Raw genomic sequence first — 15,212 nt, 5'->3', positions numbered from 1 at the left:
TCAATTGTTTCAAGTCACTTGGCCCTGTGTTTTACCATTTTACTATGTCATTGAAACATTTTGTCACATCAAAGTGTCAAATACCTCTAATTGCCTTTATATTCATGTACAAAACTGCTGGTGAATACCTACAGGAAGCATATTCCTCCAGACTATATGTTTATACTTGCTTGTCAACTTCATTTTACTAAATGTACAAGTTCTTGTATATTTGCTACTTACAATAAATACTGCATGTAAAGTACATACATAAAACACTTCTTTATCCCCATGGGGGCATTTCCCTCGCAGCATGTTACATTCACATTTACGAACAGACATTTATACCAAGAAACATCCAACCATTCACGCAACAGAAAGGCTGGGCAGCTAAATACATGCATACCAATATAAATTGGACATATTGACACCTATTCAATCAATCATGACTCTCACAAACCCATCCACACATATGTTTGGCCTGTCCATGTACTGTATTATACACACATGGCCAAGTGACTTGAAACAATTGAGGAAACATTGGGTAGCATTGCTTTGGAATACAGCTTATTTAATGTCGGTGAGGCAAGATAGCCTATATTGTTTGTAGTACAGTAACTTGCTGTCATTTTTATATCAATACTTTTAATGGCAGGCCTAGATGTTGCCAGTTTGAATGAATGAGTTATAGACTGTGTATGTCTTGTATGTGTGAGTAACTTGGCATTTTTTTTACGTTGAAAATGTGTTTTTTATGAGATAAAACAGTCAGTATTAGGAATGTTTTGTTATAGTAGTTGGTGAAATAAGGCGTGATATTAAGTAGGAGACCTATAGTACAAGTGTACTTTTGTCATGTTCACTACTAATAGTTATAATTATGATTGAGTCATGATTTTAAATGTAATGTTTTAATGGGGAGTTGTAGACTGTACATACATAGTAATTGTTTGTATGTGGGTATATAGAGAACAGGGTGAGGTAACATGAATGTAGAAACGTGGCGTTTGCTGACAAGAAGGTTTTCTACAGTAGCCAAGTGAAGAAATATAGTTGGTAGAAATGGCACAGTGGTCAGCTGGTGTAACTTTTTAAGAAAATTAATACATTTGGCGTCATGAAGTGCATATGGCTGGCCGTGAGTGACTTTTGGTAAAGCAAATATAAGTGTAAGAAAACATTAGTGTAAAATATGAAAAGATCTGCTTGAGAGTGAGGCGGGATTGTTCAACCTTGCGCACTCCAGTCAGTAAGTTTGGCAGTGCGCTACCATGACATAGCTGTTCAATGTGTGAATTTTGTTGGTCAAATGTGTTCATGGTTTTAAAGAAGAACACAGGCCAGTAAGCACAGGTGAGCTCCGATTGAATCCACATGGCCTGGCGGTATTGCAGCCGGTTAACTGAACGTGCAGATGGCATGTGATAATGCAGTGTATACGTTCGGTGAATGCCGGGTAGATGTGGTGCAAAAGCAATTTTTGAGAAGTAATAGTCAATTGTAGGGGAGATGCCACTACTTCCTATTGTGGGGCACCAACATGTAGAATATACATCAATATCCTCACAGGTGGTGGCAGCATATAATAATCAGTCTCATAAATGAAGTATACAAACTATAAATTGGCAATTTAAATTAATAATTAAATGAATTATTATTAAAATTACAAATTAATAGTCAATCTTAACCAAATCATAATATCATATATTCGGCTAATACTAAATTAATATAAATGATTTAGCTAAGAGGTGAAGGTATTTTATTAATTTCTTTTGATTAGCAGCGGCTGACTCCATTCAACACAAGAGTAATATCAGTGCAGACAACCATGTGAATATAATAAAGTTTTTTAAACAGAAAAACGCTGATTAAAGAAACTTGCTTTCTGTGCACGACAAGAAAACAATTTTCAGGGTTTTTTTGGGCGACGGGATGTTCTGTTTTGCACTACATGGATGAAAACAATAATAAAGTAATAAAAAAGTTCAGCAAAAGCTTGTGTGCTGGAACAAAATAACCATGCTTTCAATTCTAGTCGCGAGGCAAAACTATCTTTTCAGCTTTGTCAGTATGCCAAGAGGCAGCCGTGAAGACGTGAAGAAGTGCTTACGGGAAACTGCAAGTGGGGTGGCTAATGACATTAGCTCCACTAGCTTGCCAGCAAGCAATGGGTTCTCAATTGGAGGTGTTCTTAACTCGCTGACGTAAGCTGAGTAATGATTAAAAAGTTAAGTAAATGTTTGAGTGCTGGATCAAAACAACGGCACTGTCACATGCTAAGTAGCTAGTTGAAACTATCTTTCTAGTTTTGGTTACTGCGGAGATAGTCCTGCTGGCTGGAACTGCGAGTGGAGTGGCTATAGTGGCATTTGCTCCACTGGCTTGCTAGCTAGGTAGTAAGCAATATAGTTTATATATATGTTTATATATGTTTGTATTGTTCTGAAAAGTTAGCTAGCTACAGTACAATCATTCTACTGTAACTGGCTGAGACTAGTCAGTAAGTCATATCAATAGCTAGCTTGTGAAACATAATATGAATGTAGTTAGCTAGTTAACCATACTTTTGACTGCATTTCAGTCTTGCTAGCTTGTCAAGTGTTGCTGAATGCTTCCATTAAAACCTTGGCTGCCTTATTTATTAATTTAACATGCAGACATGGTAGAAACCACATTATAAATGGCCTTGTCACGTTTTTCTTCCACAAGATCCAGCAAAGTCAAAGTTCTTCAGACAATTTGAAAGCTTTCTCGGATTGCTACCTGGACTCCAGGTAACATCACTGATGATGTGTCCAGGTGCATCGCAAGATGTATTCTACAAATCTCCTTTCTGGTTGAACCAGTAACTACCAGGAACAGACTGGATGACTACCAAGAATAGAGTGGTGACAGCTGGAGAGACAGCGGACAGCTCGGAGAGACGGCAACTGGCAGATGTGGTTAGTAGCCCGACCCTTCTTCTTCTGAGATGGAGAACCCACATTAAGCTACAGATAAACTCGTGGAAAGACAGATACCCCCAGGGGTGCCCGAGAGGGGGGGAGGATGAGCACCCCATCCGGACGGACCAAAGGATGACGACACATGGCAATGAAAATACAACTATGAGTACAAAATGCAAGGTGTGCAAGAACTCACATGGCCTGAAGATCCACCAGGCCGAGATGAAGTGTGTGTAGACTGTTCTAGTGTCACAGCTCTCAGGAACTACTCCTGGTGACATGCAGGAGGAGCCAGGCCTGGAGTCACCCCACAGTGCCCGGAACCTCCAGGTGCCGCAAACCTCAGCCCCACGCAGCCCATCAGAACATCGTCGGGTCAAGTGGCCCCAAGCTTGCAAGGAGAAGGAGTGGCTCCAGTTTGATGAAGATGCAGACACCATCTTGAAAGCAACCACCAAGGGGGAAGTTGACCGACACCTCCGGACCATGACCACCATCATCGTCAGTCTAGCACCCGAGAGATTCGGGTTGGAGGAGAAGAAAGCAGCAAAGCCCCCATACACCATGGACAGCAGAGCCACCAAGATCCATCAGCTCAGACAAGAGCTGAAGAGCCTGATTTTTGAAAGACCCGAAACACCCTATAACTCCGGATAACATCACTGATGATGTATCCAGGTGCATCGCAAGATGTATTCTACAAAGCAAAACTGTAATTGATATAATTGGGATGGCAGGTATGCCATTTCACCATGTTATGCCTTGGCGGGGTGGCATGCTCCATACCTATACAGCACCGAGACTTTGCCACTTTTCAGGGTTCCCTACAGAAATAACTGTGATGACCACAGACCCTCAGCCCTTAAAAACATTCCATTCTGTACCTTCTGACCCCATTTCAACAGACAGAATTCACAAACACCTTCACAGATCCACACAATAAAGCTCCAAACTTAGCAGATTTTGCATTTTCTACTTATCTTTCCTGCCAGATTACATCATCAATGCTCCAAGCCCACAAATAATATGTCTCTCCATTGGACATTTCAGGTACATCAACCAATCAATACATCGGATGCACCCGCAAAAAAACATATATACCAGTGCACTTGTTTAAAACAGCCACATTTTGGTGTCCCTCTTTCTTCTTCTGTTAGCTCCCAAGGTAGTGTGTCTGCCTGTGACATTTTTGCATGCTTGAAAAGTGAGGTTAGAAACCCTTTCTTGCACTACCTTGGTCACTCAAAATATAACAGTAACACTTCTGCTTTTGTATCTGTATACTCTCTGCCCCCCTCTGACTCATGAAAACCTTTATTTCACTAATTACACTACCCTTCTGGGTAATTCAAAATAAAACATTAACACTTTTGCTTTTTGGGGACATTTGGACGTATGTCAAATTTTACTGCTTTCTTCAATCCACTATAAACTTTTATCCTGTTGTTGTATACATCCTAAGGTATGATTGGAAAAAGAAACCAGTTTTTTCCATTATCAGAAGTACATCAAATAAAATAATAAAGGATTTTAAATAATAAAGTTTTTCAGAATATATGTCATATCTGTTTACGAAGTACGATTCCCATAGGATCAGGGGATTTGCTCTTTATTTCAAGCTTTGAACTATGTCTGTATATAATTTTGGATATAGTGTGGTTTATTTAAGACAGGGTGTGGGGGGTTTACAAAAAGCCCTGGGTTTTAAGTTGGGTTTAAGGGGTTAACTAAAATAAATAATTACATCCACTGTACTGTACGTCAGGAAGCATTGTGTGTCAGTTTATTCCATCCATTCTACTGGATTAAAAGTTTTTCCACATTTCAAATGGGAACTACAGCTCCCAGTTCACAACAGCTGGCAGTACAATGTGCATGCTGAAGCTTAGTCTGGGTGGAACTGCAGTAGAACATGCCCAGGTTGCTGCGTGTGATGTGTGTGTAGTGTTAAGTGCCAGGTTTTTGTTCTCTCCGTCTCATTATTCTCTCAAGTCTGTGCTACAGGTCACTCCACAATTGGCGAGGCAGAGAAAGTGAGCGTTGTTTTTTCTCCAATTCTCTTCTGTGGACCTGCCTGGCGGCGAATGAGGAATCGACCCACACCTATAAAAGACCATATTGTTAGTTACCCAGGAGTGACTTGTTTGCTCACCTTTGTATGTGACTTTTTCTGTATTGACCGTATGCTGTTTTCACTTTCTGTGTATTGACCGTATGCTGTTTTGGGCTTTACAGAGAACCGGCCCCCAAAGAGTAAGCCTAGGGCAACAGTGGCAAGGAAAAACTCCCTGACTGATAGCAGGAAGAAACCTTGAGCGGAACCGGACTCAGAGGGGGAACCCATCTGCCACGGGCAGGCGCCGGTTTGTTATGGAAAGTCAGTAGTGGCAGGAGGCGGGGGTGCCCAGCTGGTCTAGCTGGTCTAGGGCTGGAGCTCCGGGCCAGGGGGGAGTGATCAGCAAACTTGGGCTAGAGGTCCGGGCAGGTGCCCAGAGCCGCGGAAAAGGGGGTTGTTAGGGGGTTCAAAAGGTAGATTAGCAAGCAGAGCAGAAGAGACAGAGGTGCCTGTGTGCAATAGGGAAAACCCTGGCAGAATAAGGCTATAGCATGTGGAAGTATGCTTCTCCTTCATTCTTTTAATGTTTTTACATTTCTTCTTATTAAAGATTGTACTGATCAAGAATATATTTAAATGTATGTGATTATGGGATGATCACTGAAGAACAGTAGGTATTCTGTGTTATGTCTAAGAATTTGTAACTAAGGAAAGACAGTGGCCTCCTTGTACACTGATGCATACTACCTAGAGAATCTTTGAACCCCAGTTGCAGGAGGAAAAATTGTAAACATTTACTTAGTGGAATTTTGTAAGTAACTTTTGTTGGGAAACAATCTTGTGCAGAAGACCTTTGAGTTGCAAGAGAAGAGAAACGATACTGACCTAGAAAGAACTGATTTGCTATATCTAGTAAATGTATAGATTATATTCTATTAAAATAAATGAATGAAAATCAAAGTAATAACAGCAACGGTAATGATATAAACATAGTTTCTTTAGAACATGGTGGTGTGTATATGAGTAAATATTTCATTTGGATTACAGCATGTAGTGAATGCATTTAAAGTGCATGTACTTTGGAACTGGAAGATTGAACAGTTGTTAATCATGAGGACAAATACTTGTTATTCAAGTCATGCATATACATTCCTCTGTAAGTGTGTGTAGTGAAATATCTGTCATTGATTAAAATTGAAGATTATATAATAATTATTCTTAAACTAACTGGTGAAACATAAGTTTGACCTAGGCTGGGATTGGTTATTTTAAAGGGAAGATACATCAGGGTAGGAGGAGATCTGGTTGTATAAAAAGGATGTAAAACATAATGCGAAGAAGCTCTCTGTGTGTCTTTACGGTACTGGAGACCTCCCGTAGGCCTACGTACATGAAAATAATTATTGATTGAAGAGAATAAAAAGGTTATTAGAATAAATCATAATTTCTAGTCTTTATTCTTACATCGCCGACTCACCCACCGAACCTAAGAAGAGGTTTTCCTCCACAAGCAGCATAGCTAAGGGAAACAGAGGCAGGGGCCAACGCAGCCATGAGGGCAGGCTTGAGACAGTCATCACCAGACCATGATCGGTTCAGCTTAACACAGCACTACCAATGATGATCCAGTGACAGCACTAACCGCTCAGTCCACCAGAGACTCTATGGCTATGCCCGCCACCCACTCCTGCCCCTCAAAAATAGGAGAGATTAAAGATGTTTTGAGCCTAGCTTTAAATGAGGTGATAGTGTCTGCGCCCCGAACATGGGCAGGCAACTTGTTCCACAGGAGGGGAGGACGATTGGAGAAGGCTCTATCACCTACGGTACTTTTAGCTATTCTAGGAATAACAAGGAGGCCTGCACCCTGCGAACGGAGTGTTTGTGAGGGAATATAAAGAAGAATTAAATCATTTAAGTACAAAAGGGCAAGCCCATGGAAGGCTTTAAAGGTAAGAAGTAGTATCTTATAGTCTATTCGGAATTTAACTGGCAACCAGTGAAGCGATGCTAACCCTGAGCTGATGTACTTGAATCTCCTTGTTCTTGTGAGAATACAAGCTGCTGCATTTTGAATTAGCTGGAGCCCTTTTAGAGAGGAATTTGCACATCCAGGCAAAAGAGCATTGCAGTAATCTAATCTTGAAGTAACAAAAGCATGAACTAGCTTTTCTGCATCACGTAAGGACAGTATTTTCCGAATTTTTGAAATATTTCTCAAGTGATAAAAAGCAACCCTAGAGATGTTTTTAATATGTATATCAAATGCAAGATCTGGATCAAAGGTAACACCAAGATCTTTGATTACAGCACTTGAAGTAATGGAGATTTCATCAATGTTAAGCATATAGTCAGATAGTTTGCATCTCAGGGACTTGGGCCCCACTACCATTATATCTCAGTCTTATCGAAGTTTAGCAAGAGAAAGTTTTGGGTCATCCATTCCTTTATGGCTATAAGACAGGCTTTGATCTTTGACAGCTGGACAACTTCATCAGGTTTAACTGATAGATACAACTGGGTGTCATCTTCATAGCAATGGAAATTAATGCCATGTTTGCGAATAACTTGTCCCAGGGGGAGCTTATAAAGAGAGAAGAGTAAAGGCCCAAGCACAGATCCTTGTGGTACTCCATATCTAACCCTGGATTTATAAGAGGAATCATTATTAAAATGCACAAATTGATATCGGTCTGATAGTTATGATATGAACCAAGAGAGTGCCTGTCCACGGAGGCCTACAAGATTTTTAAGTCCATCCAGAAGGATGTGTCAAATGCTGCACTTAATTCTAAAAGCACAAGTACAGAGATGCAGCCATTGTCTAAAGCGAGGAGTAGGTCATTGAGTACTTTGACCAGGGCTGTTTCAGTGCTGTGAGAGGGTCTAAAACCAGATTGAAAAACTTCCAATATATGATTGGAGTGCAAAAATGAACCAAGTTGTTTTGAAATGACCTTTTCTAGTATTTTAGAAAGGAACGGGAGGTTCGAGATAGGCCTGTAGTTAGACAGGTCATTCACATCCAAGTTTGGCTTCTTAAGAAGGGGTTTGATGACTGCAAGTTTAAGAGTCTTTGGTATGTGTCCAAATGCTAAAGACGCATTGACAATATGTAACATTGGTGTTCCAATCACTGGTAGTAGCTCCTTGAAAAGCTTCGAAGGGATAGGGTCTAGAAGACAAGTAGAAGATTTTGAGGAATTAACTATGGCAAACTCCGTGAGGTCTATTGGAGCAAAAGAGTTCAGATAGGCCGCCCGTCTTTCTGAAGAAGGAGAACTTTGAATCTTGTCCCTGATTTTTATAATTTTGTCATCAAAGAAATTCATAAAGTCATTGCTACTAAATGATGTTGAGACACATGGATCAACTTGATTCTTGGTCAGTCTGGCAACAGTGTTAAACAGGTGCCTAGGATTGTTTCTATGTTCATCTATTAAAGTAGAGAAGTATGAGGAACGTGCTGTGGAGAGGGCAAGTTAGTAGACTGTCTTTCCAGTCCTGGAGGAATACCTGCAATTTAGTAGAACGCCATTTGTGCTCAAGTTGTTGTTGTTGTTTGAGAGCACGAGTATGGTCATTGTACCAGGGTGCTAATTTCTTATAGCAGACTTTCCTCTTCTTAAGAGGTGCGATAGTATCCAGGGTTCTTGAAAGTACGTAATTAATGTTGTCTGTCAGCTGATCAATTGAGCTAATGATTGCATTTTTGTATGCGTTTGGGCGGGAGCCAAGAAAATCCCCACAGTGCACAAATGAGCCTGGGAGCTCATTAATAAAAGCATTTGCAGTCCTGGAGGAAAGCTTACGGCTAATGTAGAATGAAGGATCTGGTGACACATGACAGACTTGTGAAAGTTGGAAAGTAATTAAATAATGGTCAGATAGCACAGGGTTATTAGGCATAACTGCTATATTTGCTATTTCTGTATCATACGTTAAGACCAGATCAAGAGTATGGTTATGAGAATATGTGGACTGATATATATGTTGATCGAAGCTAATAGATTCAATGATAGACAAGAATGCTGATCTGAGAGGATCTCCTTCACTATCCATGTGAATATTGAAGTCCCCTACAAGTACTACTTTATCTGAATTAACAACCAGGCTGGAAAGGGAATCAGCAAACTCAAATAAAAAGCCACTGTATGGCCCTGGTGGCCTGTATACAATTGCAAGGATAAAACGGACTGCTTTTTTGTCCGAATGTGCAAAACTGAGTACAAGCACTTCAAAAAAGTGCGGCATTTGAAGCCAGATTTCAAAGTAGCAAAATATTTGAATTATATACAGCAGCAACACCACCGCCACGACCCGTCAGACGGGGAACGTGAGTATAGCTGTAGCCAGGAGGGGTGGATTCATTTAAGGCAATATATTCATCAGTTTTAGGCCAAGTTTCAGTTACACAGAAGATTTCAACTTGGTGATCAGTAATTAATTCATTTACAAGAGTTGCCTTAGGGGCTAGTGATCTGATATTAATTAATCCAATTTTTAGCTGAGTTTGGTCAGCCGCTTTATTAGTAGAATGACAAGGTCTGATTTTTTGCAGATTAGCCATACAAACACCCCTAATGGGCTTCTTAGCGAGGCTTAATTTTGGTCGAGGGACAGACACTATCTCAATAGCATGTAACCTCGGCAGCAGTTTTTGGGAACAAGCAGAAATCTGTGTAAGACAGTAGGTCTGCTGCCTGGCCTTGGTTCTGGTGTGTCAGGAAATAGAATTTCTAAGACTATACGATAAATTACTAGAGATAAGAGCGGCACCCTCCCACGAGGGGTGAATACCATCTCTTTTCAAAAGACCAGGCCTCCCGCAGAAAGTATTCCAGTGGTCTTTAAAGCCAACACCATTTGCAGGGCACCAAACAGACAACCAGGGATTTAGTGATGTCAATCTGCTGTAGATTTCGTCATCACGTCGAGAGGGAATGGGGCCAGAGGAAATAACTGTTTCGCCAATTCACACACTGATTTGAAATTGTCTTTGGTGATTTCCGATTGCTTCAACCGGATATCGTTAGCGCCGACATGGATAACAATTGTGTGAGTGTGTGTTAGTGTCACATACCTCATTAATACACTAAGACTAGGCCACATACAGGTGGGAAAGACACAGATGTGAACACAGGCCTAGCTGAAAGAGGCAAGCAGGGCGTGACACAGCCAATGTCCATCTCACTGACTGACTAGCTTACCGACTGCATAAATATGGCTGGTGGTTGGAGTGAGACACTGCAAATAGATCCCGTGAAAGAGTCTGACAAAGTATTACACAAAGAACAAATTCATGTAATCTCATAATTGCAAAGTTTATAATTGTCTTCTGAAATCATGTGGATGCTATAGCATATATAGAACAGAAACAGTCAAATACACCCACATTCATACTGTATGTGCACTCATATAAATATATACGTGTGTATATTCACTTATAAGGCACAGTTAGATTTCAAGTTGTACAATCTGGAAACATTCATTCTTTGAATATTTACACGGCTCTATTGCACATATTACATATGATACACAAACATACATTTGAACTGGAGAACACTGGAAAGTCTGAACAATGTCTAACAGGTGTTCTACAATCCACATGCACAAAACATAAAATATGTATGTTCATTCATTCATTCATTGAATTCCTTGGCAGTCATTAAATCACAGATATAATTTGTAAGCCATCAAAAACGTAGTGCACACCCAGAATCCTGCTGTACTATCCTGGAATCCTGGGATTTTCATTGTTCACAATTTAAAATTAGAGTCCTTTTTCCCCTCATTGAGTAGCTGCAGTCTTCTGTTCAGTCATATGATTGTCCCCATTTCTACTGAGACAGCAGCCACAGTAGTGTAATTGGCCATTGCCTCAGCAGAAATGGGGACACAGTCATGATTGGCTGCTGTCTCAGTGGAAATGGGACATAGTCAAGTGACTGCCTGCTGTCTCACTATAAATGGGGGCAAAGTCATATGATTGGCTTCTGTCTCATTGGAAATGGGGACACGCTCATGTGACTGACTGCTGCCTCAGCGAAAATGGGGACACATCCCTGCTTAGATTGGTCCATTTCTATGACAGGAGTCACCATGATAGTCGTTAGTTTCCTCACCCTAAAAAACTTTTTTATTGAGCCATGTGTGGAATGATGACCTGGTGCTCATGAGAGGTGTGTGTGTCTGTGCGCGTGTTTCATCTCTTCACAGTTTACAGAGTCTGTCCTCTCCAGGCTTTACGCTGGCTCTCTGATTGCTGGATGAAGAGTTGGGTTGAGGAAAAAAAGGAGATTTCAGGGCAATGCAATAGGCTTGTATGAGGGGGCGCTGTCCTTCTTTCCAGCTGTTGGATATGGGCAGATTGTGCCAGACAGAGGGTCGTTGGAATTAAGAGGTAAGGAGTTGGGGAGGGGGGGTGCTGCTCATCTTCCCAAACAGCCTAGGACAGAATGATGGTGAGAAGAACCACAGCAAGAATGGCACATGCCACGCCCACTATGCTCATTTTCTACAGGAGAGAAAACATGCCCGTTAGTGTCAGGAAGCATCATGGCACATCAGAAACACAACTATAATACCCTCAGACCACAGCAAACCAAGCCCAGAACCACACACTGCTCTGCAGGAAAAAAAACACCAAGCTAATGCACATGCGCATATATGTGTGCACAAAAATAAGCATGCACATATATACGTGTTCACAAACAGGCAAGCACATGCACATACAGTGAGCTCCATAATGGTTGTGACAAAGTCATGTTTTGTTTCTTGATTTACCTGTGTACTCCCACAATTTTATATTTATAATCAAATAATTGTCATGTGGTTAACCCCTTTGCACAAGCCCCCAACTGCTCCTAATAACCTAGCTATGAATGAAATAATAAACTGTGTTCTAGATTTATTAGTAGACACGACAACTAAGCTAAATACAGTGTTTTTAAGTGCCAAGATTGTTGTGTAGTTCATCCATTTAACATGCACCCCACCCCGCGGTCTCATCTGCAACTATACCGCCTAATCATGACACACTGGACAATAGTGCTGTAAGTCGGTTCACAGAAATGTGCCAATAAGATAAACCCAACAATAGCCTGAAGGAATGCTGATACAGCAGTGAAAAACACTGCCGAATGAATAGGAAAATAAGAAGAATTTTTGAGTAATTATACCACGCCATTCTACTACCAACATCAGTGACTAAATATGGAATGAATACACAATCTTACCATTGGTTTCACATGTAAATATGTCACAATGTGGACTCGAGTCACATGGCTTGGACTCGAGTCACAAATTTGATGACTTTAGACTCGACTTGACAATATCACAAATGACTTGCAACTCGACTTTGACTTTAACACCAATGACTTGTGACTTCACTTGGACTCGAGCCTTTTGACTTGAAAGACTTGAGACTTTCTCCAAGACCTACAATTAAAAAATAATAACAGATCTATTTTGAACCAATCCGACAGCAGTCAATCAAGTTTCGCGAGCGGAGAAAAAAAGTTCTGTGAGCAGTGCAGAGCAACGGTCAAATTCAGAAAGATGTCGAAACATGTTACCGAAGATTATAACATTCGCGTACAAAGACTACACCGTGGTCAACAAAAAATGGATTGCAATATACAAAACATGCGGGTCGAAAATTACAGATGGAGACACAACAACTTCCAACTTTGTGCAACATTTGAGGCTGCACAAAGAACGGTAAGTTGATAACACTAGTTAGTTAGCTAGGGCTTAGGGCATTGCAAAGAGCTCTCGACACAGTTTAGCAACATGATGATTACACCCAAGAAGTGGTAGCCTAATGTTGTCTTATGAAATCAATCAATAACATTAGCCACAGATGTGGACTCGAGTCACATGACTTAGACTTGAGTCACAAATTTGATGACTTTAGACTCTACTTGACAATATCACAAATGACTGGCAACTCGACTTTGACTTTAACACCAATGACTCGTGACTTCCCTTGGACTTGAATGCCAAGACTTGAAACTTACTTGTGACTTGCAAAACAATGACTTGGTCTCACCTCTGAAATACGTCTCTTTCAAGATTCGGAGATCTTTTACTGTTGTGAACAACCCGTTTGAGAAAGAAACATGCAAATAAAAAGCAGAGGCAACCATTTAAATTGACCATACCCCAAAATCCCAGGAGTGATATCATTACATTACAGGCATTCAGCAGACGTTCTTATCCAGAGGGACTTACACAAATTTTTTACATAGCATTTATTTGCATCCGTTTATACAGTTGGATATATACTGAAACTGTGCAGGTTAAGCACCTTGCTCAAGAGCAGCATCATACCGAGGAATCAAACAAGTAAACTTGAGGTTACAAGACCAGTTCCTTACCCATTATACTACATTGCCACCTGTGCAATATTCCTGTGCAAAACACAAGAATGATTGCAACATCATTGCAGTGAACTGTAGCATTACACAGTAATATACGAGCACTCGTGGCATAATTGTATTTTCTCTTAAGTTTTTGGAAGATTTTACAAATTTTGCCAACTCATCAGCATGGCTAAAGGAATTTTTCTGGGGCGTTGGTCAGAAGAGGAAGAGGAAGCATGAAATCCAGCCAGGATACACATTACTGCTTGTAACATTTCAATTATTTACATGCCATATTTTCGATATTGTTATATTTGCATTGGTCGTTAGAGACAACTGTTAGCCTTTGCTAATAATGTTCAGCATATACAGTATTAGGCCACCTGTGTATTTTTTTAAACCTTAGGTAGAGAAGAATTAATATGTGTGCATATATTCAATTTGTCTCTTCTATTCCTACCTGCAATAACACAATACTTAAATATAATTTTAGACATGACTTTTCTCAAAATTGCTTACTTTGGCTTTAATTACAATTAAACAAATTATTTGAAGTCTGTCCAATCATTTTGCAAATGGGGGGTGGGAGGGAAGATGAGGGGTAGTTAAACTGACTGACCATTACCCAATAGTGGAAGTGAAATAGGCACTAAAGCTGCAAGAAATATGGCAAAAAAGGTGCCGTTAGGCTTAAATGTGCGGGGCCGAGTAAACATTTTGTTGTGAGGTTATTCTCTAAGTTGCAAAGAAGCATATGATTTTCAGGTGCAGTGTTCAGTACACATCAGACCTGGGTCAAATACTTGTTTTGGATTCAAATACTTTTCTGTGCTCTATTGATCTTGCCTGGTGTAATTAAGCCTGCCAATATTACCAGAAGGTGGGGTTTGTACTTTTTCATTGAAGAGTATTTCATTGGTTCCAATACACCAGACAAGATCAGTAAAGTGTAGAACAGTATTTGAATCCAAAACAAATATGTATTTGACCCAGGTCTGGTACACACTGAGAAGGGTCTAGTTGATGGGCAGTATTTTTAGCCGGAGAAGACCAGGAAGATAAAAAAGAGCAAAAGAAACCATTGTAGAACTGCACCACAACTACAGCAAGAACTCAATGCAGCTGGAAACCAGTTCCCCTGACTACAGGGAAATGGCAGCTAAAATCTGCTGGTCTAAAACGATGCACATTTGGCTTTTCCCAATCTTTTTGGCCCAGTGTCGATGGTGCCTGGCCCACTGGAGTATTTTTTTCTTGTTAACAGCACATAACAAGGGCTTTTTCACAGGTACACATCCTTTTAGACCAGCAGATCGTAGTTGCCTTTTCACTGTAGTCAGGGGAACTAGTTTCTCTCTAATTGCACTGAGTTCTATCTGTAGGTGTGGTGCACTTTTACAGTTTAGCTTGCTAGACAACACAAGATACTTGTCTTCGGCCTCTTGATCTTCCTGGTCTTTTCCTGTTAACATTACTGCCTTTTAGCTGGAACCTTCTGAGTGTACTGAACACTGTAACCAAATTTTAAGCTTCTTTGCTGTTTCTCACTGGGAATAATAATTTTTGCCACAATGTTAAACTTGACCTTGCACATTTATACCTTACTTCTCCTCCTTTGCCATATTTCTTACAACATTAGTGCCTATTTTATTTGTATTACAGGCTAAAGGTATTAGGCTACCTGGGGTTTAAAAAAAAAAAACTTCAGGTACATAAGATCCCACTCAATTTATTTACCTAAAACTGGTTATTCAACTACTGGCCTATCATATGATATCACGAGAGACATCCCGGCACCACTGCATCATAAAATTCAGGGGAGAATCCATACTTAGTACATAAGAAAGCTGAAGTGAGCCTTAGCCA

General features: G+C 40.4%; 1 protein-coding gene and 1 pseudogene across 6 annotated transcripts in view; both read right to left on the bottom strand.

Annotated features, from left to right (window-relative positions):
• Positions 1 to 6,625: 6,625 nt before the first annotated feature.
• On the bottom strand, positions 6,626 to 9,939 carry LOC135258534 (uncharacterized; annotated as a pseudogene).
• Positions 9,940 to 10,285: 346 nt separating this feature from the next.
• Positions 10,286 to 15,212, bottom strand: part of stx3b (syntaxin 3b) — a 67,556-nt gene continuing 62,629 nt past the window's right edge. For all 6 annotated transcript variants that reach the window (XM_064341938.1, XM_064341936.1, XM_064341935.1 and 3 more), the window contains one exon: positions 10,286 to 11,497. The gene's annotated coding sequence lies outside the window, so the exon portion shown is untranslated. The remainder of the gene's footprint in view (positions 11,498 to 15,212) is intronic.

The sequence above is a fragment of the Anguilla rostrata genome, chromosome 7, assembly GCF_018555375.3.
Source record: "Anguilla rostrata isolate EN2019 chromosome 7, ASM1855537v3, whole genome shotgun sequence".
Lineage (NCBI taxonomy): Eukaryota > Metazoa > Chordata > Actinopteri > Anguilliformes > Anguillidae > Anguilla > Anguilla rostrata.
The sequence above is the reverse complement of the archived record's forward strand: the minus strand, read 5'-3'. Positions and strand labels throughout refer to the sequence as shown.